Here is a 7,500-nt window from a genome sequence, read left to right as displayed (position 1 = left end):
AGTTGTTAGGTAAGCAAAGGTCAGATGGTGGAAGAAATTGTTTTCTGTGTGATAAAAAACTTGCCCTTTATTTTATAGGTGATAAGAGAGCCATAAAGAGTTTCACAGCGTAGGAATTACTATTGAAACTGGGTAGAACAGAGGCTAAGTCAAGGTGGCCAAGTGGCCTGAATGAGCTCACTTAGCTGTGATGGAGAGGAAATGTTTTTGAGAAACATTTAGATTCTAAATGATCTTCTAGCATCTGTCCTGGAAGTTTAAAGTTATTTCAAAATAAATTAAAAAATCTCCTGGATAAAATGCTCTTTCTTCTAAAGATAAAAAGCTCATGACTTGGGGAAGCAGCTGTGGCTCAAGCAATTGAGCTCCTGTTTACCATATGGAGGACCTGGGTTCGATCCCTGGGATCTCCTGGTCAAAAAGGAAAAAAAGGTATCCCAGACTTGTGCAGAGAGACCCAGGCTCCCATGTGCCAAGAAGAGGATGATGCAACTGTATAGGAAAAGAAAAGATCATGACTTGAGTGAACAGGTACATAATGGTGCCATCAACTGAAATAGAAAATGATAGGGAGGGAGGAGGTATTGGAGGTAAGACGATGTTTTGTTTTGGATATATTATGTTTTGGGTATATTATATCAATCGTGGTTGATTGAAGCCAACATGATTGCACTGTCTTTTCTCTGACTGGAATAGCAAAATGAACAAGGGCTTTGGGATTGGAAAGTCACTGAAGGTGAAGTTCTAATTCTGGTAGTTGGCTGATCCTGAACATAACCTTTCTCACTGCATTCAGTACATTGTTTTGAAATCTCCTTGAATATATCTGTCTTTTCCCCTGGCCCTGTGCTAGCCAATGCTGTAGCCAGTGAGCCCCTAAAATGTGGCTAGTGCAAATTGAGGTGTGTAAAATACACATCGATTTTAAAGATATAGTACAAAAAAAGAATGTTAAAAATCTCAGTAATATATTTATATTGATTGCATGTTGAAATGATAGTATTTTGGATATGATGGGCTAAATTAAAAAAATATATATATATTTTTTGAGGTACCAGGGCCAGGGATTGAACTCAGGACCTCATATGCAGAGAGCCAGTACTCAACCACTGAGCCACATCGGCTCCCCTGAGTTGGTTTTTTCATTTGTTTGCTTGTTGTTTGTTTTTGTTTTTAGGAGGCACGGGGGACCTAACCCCGGACCTCCTGTGTGGGAGACAGGCGCTAAACCACTTGAGCCACATCTGCTGCCTATATTGTTTCTTTGACAAGGCAAACATGTTTGATGTAAATTTGTAAAAAGTCTCAGATTCTCAATATTTGTTGTGCTTCACTAGAAGCCCAAGAGACCCCTAATATCATTGACTCAGGCCCCTCTCTGTGTAATGGAACAATGTGTGGGAGTGACAGTTGCATTTCCTTAGGAAAATAGGACCTGTCCCCAAGGAGGATGAGATAATGTGGTAAGGTGGGTAAAGCAGGGCTTTGGAATCACACAGACCTAGGTTTGAACTGTGTGTTGTTGTTTTTTTTTAAGATTTATTACTTTATTTATCTCTCCCCCACCCCATTTCCCCTGTTCCCCCCATTGTCTGCTCTCTGTGTCCATTCGCTGTGTGTTCTTCTGTGTCTGCTTGGATTCTCATTAGGTGGCTCTAGGAACCGATCATGGGACCTTCCAGAGTGGAAGAGAGGTGATTACTCTCTTGCACCACCTCAACTCCCTGTTCTGCTACGTCTTCTTATTTTCTCTCCTCTGTGTCTCTTGCTGCATCATCTTGCTGTGCCAGCTCTCAGTGTCAGCTGGCACTCCTGCACGGGGCCATGTTCCCACATGGGCTGGCATTCCCCATGGGCCAGCTCGCCACGTGGGCTAACTTACCCACACCAGGAGGCCCTGGGCATCGAATCCTGGACCTCCTATATGGTAGGTGGGAGCCCAATTGGTTGAGCCACATCTTTTTCCCTGAATTGTGTTCTTAGTCTATTAGCTGTGTACCCTTAGTCTGTTTTCTTAACTTCTTTGGGATTGTGGGTGATGCTTAAATGAGATGGCTGGTACTAACTTGTAAACTGCTTGGCACTTAGAAGTTTTTCAGTAAATGCACATACTCTTCTGTTCCTCAGCCTACATACATTCACACCACTGCAGTTTTATCATTGAGTTAGTCATCAGTTGGTCAGTTGAGTATTTGTTGAATGCCTCCTTTGTCAGGCACTATTTCAGGAGCTGGAATAGAGCCTTAAAACAAAATAGACAAAAAGCCCTGCCCTCATGGAGCTATCAGGCTACTGTGTGGGATAGATAATAAACAAGTAAAATTCAACGTATGTAAGAGGTTGATGGTTGCTGTGGAGAAAAAGAAAGCAGAGGAAGAGGATCAGAGGTGCTGGGTAGGGTTGTGGGTTGCAGTCTTTAATACAGTACCTGCCTCACTGACAAGGTGGCAATTGAGTTATTACTGGAAGGAATGAAGGTGAGAGCCATGTGGGGATCTAAGGCAGGAGGAGAATCAGTAAAGACTCAAAGGCCAAATGTGCTTGGCATGTGGGAGAACAGCAGGGAGATACATGCAGCTAAAGGGGATCCAGTTAAGGGTGAGAAGAGCAGAAGGTGAGGCCAGCAGGGGAGCAGGACACAGATCCTTATAAGCCATTATAGAGATTTAGGCTTTTATTCTAGGTGAAATGGGAAGAGGATTGTATTGTGCAGAAAAATAACGTGATTCTGACTTAATGTTTCAGCAGGATCACTCTAGTTGCTGTGTGGAGAAATTGGGAGATGAGTTGGGTGGCTACTGAAATAAGCAATTGGAGAAAGGAACGGAGCTTGGGCAGTAAACAGTGGAAGTAATAAGAAATAACCTGAGGGAAGTGGATTTGGCTCAACGAATAGAGCACCTGTCTACCACATGAAAGGTACAGGGTTCAAACCCAAGGCCTCCTGACCCATGTGATGAGCTGGCCCATATGCAGTGCTGATGTGTGCAAGGAGTGTCGTGCCACACAGGGGTGTCCCCCCCGGCGGGGAGCCCCACGCACAAGGAGTGCACCCTGTGTGGAGAGCTGCCCCGTGTGAAAAACGTGCAGTCTGCCCAGGAGTGGTGCCACACACACGGAGAGCTGACATACCAACAAAATGAGACACAGATTGCGGGTGCAGCTTACATAAGCGGACACAGAAGAACACACAGCGAATGGACACAGCAGACAACTGGGGGTGGGGAGAATAAAAAAAAAAAGAACCTGAGTCTCATGGACCCAAGGGGCTGGCTCATGGATGGACTCAGGGGTATCTTTGGACTGCTTGGAATTTTAGTATAAAAGTTTGTATAGAAGGAGAGCTTTAATTGGTGTCTCAGAGCAGTTCCATGATCCAAACTAAGAACTATCTTGTCAGATAATCAGGCTAGGTCATGCCTGTACCTAGGCTATCAAAGTCTCCCCATTAAGTCCTTCCCTTAGACCTTGATCATGACTCCTTCAGGAAATGTATTATGTTTGTGAGCCTCTCAGAGCTTCTACTAACCCTTTTAAGATGGTATCAGTATAGACTCATCAAGATAGTTAAGGAGAAAAAAAAATCAGAGGGAAATGGGTAGATTCTGCTCATTTTCTAAGCTACTCACTATGAAAAGCTTGGAAGCCAGAGGCAAGAGTAGGGAAGAGGCTTCACACCTCTTCAGTGGATTCCCTTTTTAAAAAATAAGATATGGTCTATATATCCCATAAATCTCAGCAGGGAGAGCCTATTTTATAGTTTGGTTTGTTTAATAGTCGCACATTTAAAAAAAGTGATGGTGTTTGCCAGATAAATATTTTAAAAGGAACAGTTGCAGGAAGATAAAAATAATTCAGATTGGCTAGTAGGTCTTTTTGTTCTCAATACGGATAAGGAGATTGGTTCTTAACCAGAGGAATTTCTTGGCTTTTCTTTTGAATGTGTTTGTACTGCAGCTACCAGGTTGAGATAGTACAGAATTGAGAGGAGTTGAGAGGAATCAAGGGTGCCTTTGGGAGAGTAGCTGATTTCTGGCAGACAGTTAAGGGCTTCTGGGGGAGGGGTAAGAAAAGAGGGTTGAGGTCAAAGGTATGGGGTAAGGACGACTCAAAGTGGCTGGCATTTCCCTGTACTCCTGGATTCACTTCTAGTCTGATGTCCTGGTGGTCATGTTATTCAAGGGGCAAGTTCATTCTTCTCAAAGGGAAAATAGGTTTTACAAAGAGGTAAACCTGTTTGGGAAGCAAAATTGAGTTGTCTCCTCCACTGGACCCTGGGCTGCCTGCTAGGTAGCACTGATGATAGTTTTCCAGCTTAGGTATGGTGGCAGAGGGCGAAGACAGTTGAACACTTTCTACCTCTGTTCCTCTTGCCATTTCCTATATAGTGGAAGAGGCTCCTTCCCTCTTCTCTCCTGCTTTGGGAGTTTCCACCCAAGCATTCTTCTTGAGGCCATCACAGCCATGCAGCCCACTGTACTTCCCTCTCCTGCCTTCAGCTTCTTCTGTCTTGGTCTTGGTGATAGACAGAGCTGGGACAATTTGTAGGGAGTACCCAGAGAACTGAGTAGGTAAACATCTCATAGCCAGTAAGTGGTAGAGACTTTTGATTAATCTTCTTTCCACCACCTCTACCAGTAGTTTAATAAATAATTGGGTCCTGTCCAATTTCTTTTACTGTTAACAATGCAACCAAATTGAGTTTTCTTGAAGGTAAGTACTGTCTTCATTTATTCAACAAGTACCTTTTGAATGTCTGTTCTGTGCTGGGTAATAAGATAAACATGGTCCCTGCCTTCATGAGCAATTGATATATGTCTTAGAACTTCTTGCAGACCCTTGTACTATCACTTACACAAAGGAAGTATTCAGTGAATGTTTCTTATTAATACATGTTATAGAGTGCTTCTTAGATGCTGTGTACTGTGCTAAGCAATCTATAAGCACAGTGTCTGGCATATAGGAATCACTCAATAATATATATGTATATTCATTTAATCTTCATAATATATAAATATATATTTAATATCATATATATGTTTTCATTTCATATTCATAGTAACCCTGTGAGGCAGGTTTCATTTTTATCTCAGCAGATGAGATAACAGGTTACTTTATTGCTAAAGCAATAGTAGGTGAAGAACTTGTTCGAAGAACTTATTTTAAAATACTGTTTCTAATGCCCCAGCATAGACCCACTGACTTGAACTCTCCTTGTGTAGGCCAAGATAGGGGCATTGGATGTGAGCAGGTCAGGGAACCATTGTCTTAGGTGAGATGGCCCTTTATCCAGAATCTGCACACCGATGCCTGATTCTGCAGACCTTGGCCAAGGGTCTGTCTGCACAAGCATTTATCTAAAATGTAAACTCTTACGTCAGTACCCTGAGCTGCCTTTGAGGTATTTCAGAAATAGTCTGTGGTCAAGCAGAATCTGTCTCCTGAATACCCTTTAACTTGGGTTTTAGCTATTTCTGTTCTATTTCTTTTTTATTTATTTATTTATTTATTTATTTATTTATTTATTTATTTATTTATTTATTTAATTCCCCTCCCCTCCCCCGTTGTCTGTTTTCTGTGTCTTTTTTTTTTTTTTTTTTTTTTGCTGCGTCTTGTTTCTTTGTCTTGTTTCTTTGTCCGCTTCCGTTGTCGTCAGCGGCAGGGGAAGTGTGGGCGGCGCCATTCCTCGGCAGGCTGCTCCCTCCTTCGCGCTGGGCGGCTCTACTTATGGGTGCAGTCCTTGCGCGTGGGGCTCCCCCACGCGGGGGACACCCCTGTGTAGCACGGCACTCCTTGCGTGCATCAGCACTGCGCATGGGCCAGCTCCACACGGGTCAAGGAGGCCCGGGGCTTGAACCGCGGACCTCCCATGTGGTAGACGGACGCCCCAACCACTGGGCCAAAGTCCGTTTCCCTGTTCTATTTCTTAAAAAAAAAAAAAAAATTGAGTGGTGGGTGTTTTATATTATTTTCTCTTCTTTTCTGTATGCTTATATGTTATGATTAAACTCTTTGAAAATTAAAAAGAAAGACATCAGTCAAAAAAAAAAAAGGTTATGATCACTTTCCACAGTGAGAGTTTTTCACGTAGTTTATGGGACTTGAAATCTAATGAAGAAAGAAAAATTGAGGGTTCTTTCCTTAAGCGAATGTTAGGTGTTCTAAAAAAGGAGGACTTCTCTGTTTTCTTCTTCTTCTCAGCTGGAAGGGTCTAGAAGCTGTGGACTTTTCTAAAACTGCAAGGAAAATCCTGAACAAGAATTGTTGAGTTTTGCCCATCCTCGCTGTCTTCAACTGAGGAAAATACGGCTTTCCCAGAAATTAGTTCGCTTTTCTCTCTTCTATTCCATACTGGATTTCTACTTTTGAGTGGGAGTCAACTCCTTAGGACCACACACAAGACCCTTTACGATCAGACCTCAGTCGGCTTCCTGACCTGCCTCTCATCACTTCCTTCAGTGTACTTGAAGCTACTCTTTGCCAACACTCTGAGCACTTCCCACATCTCTGTTCGTTTGCAGCTGCTGTCTCCTCAGTCTGCAATACTTTTTCCCTTCTTCACTGCTTGGCAAAATCTTACTCATCCTTCAGGGCCCAGCTCAAATTTCACCTCCTCCAGAAGCCTTTCTCAACCCTCTCCCAGTAGTCAGTTGCTCCTTCCAACATGCCTCCCCCCTCCCCCCTGGCAACTTTGCCCAAACATATATTTATTTTATTTTATTATAGTTGTTATACATAGGACAGTGCTTCTCAACTGGGGACAGTTCTGCCTCCTGCCTCCTGGGAAACATTCAGCAATGTCTGGAGACACTTTTGGTTGTCACAACTGGGGGGAGGGTAGTTGTGACTGACATCTGGTGGGTGGAGGCCAGGGCTGCTGCTAAGCATCCTACAGTGTACAGGTCAGGCCCTCTCCCCTGCCCAAAGAATTATCCAGCCCAAAATGTCAGTTGTGCTGAGGTTGAGAAATCCTGACATACACTGAAGTCCCTTAGTTCAGGGACCACATCTTATCTGTATTCATCTTACTCATCCAGGATCTGTCATACAGTACCGTCTCAGCAAATGTCAAATGTACGAATGAGAGGGAGTGAATGAACAGGAGAGGCTGAGTCTAAGCCCTTTTGGGAAGTACCTTTACTTAATCTGGGCCCTCTGCTACCTCTAGATTATCCCAAAGAGAACCCTCCACCCCCTTCTCTACACTGCCTCAGATACCTGCTCAGGATGGTGCATGGGACAAAAGCAGTGTCCTCGAATAAAGAAATAATGTTATAATAATAGTAACACCTGCTGTACTAAAGTATTTATGTGGTTTAAAAGTATTTATGTGCATCCTCTCAGTGCCTGGGGGATAGGAACTATTACTCTTTTTCTTTTGCATTTGAGGAAACCAAAGGTGAAGTAACTTGCCCAAGATCACATTGTTAAAAAGTAAGGATCACAAGGCACAGTGTAGCTGTTATTTCCCCGTTGAAATGTCTAGGAACTAAAGTCATC

Source organism: Dasypus novemcinctus, chromosome 21, assembly GCF_030445035.2.
Source record: "Dasypus novemcinctus isolate mDasNov1 chromosome 21, mDasNov1.1.hap2, whole genome shotgun sequence".
NCBI classification, from domain to species: Eukaryota; Metazoa; Chordata; class Mammalia; order Cingulata; family Dasypodidae; genus Dasypus; species Dasypus novemcinctus.
This window is presented reverse-complemented; position numbering follows the sequence as displayed.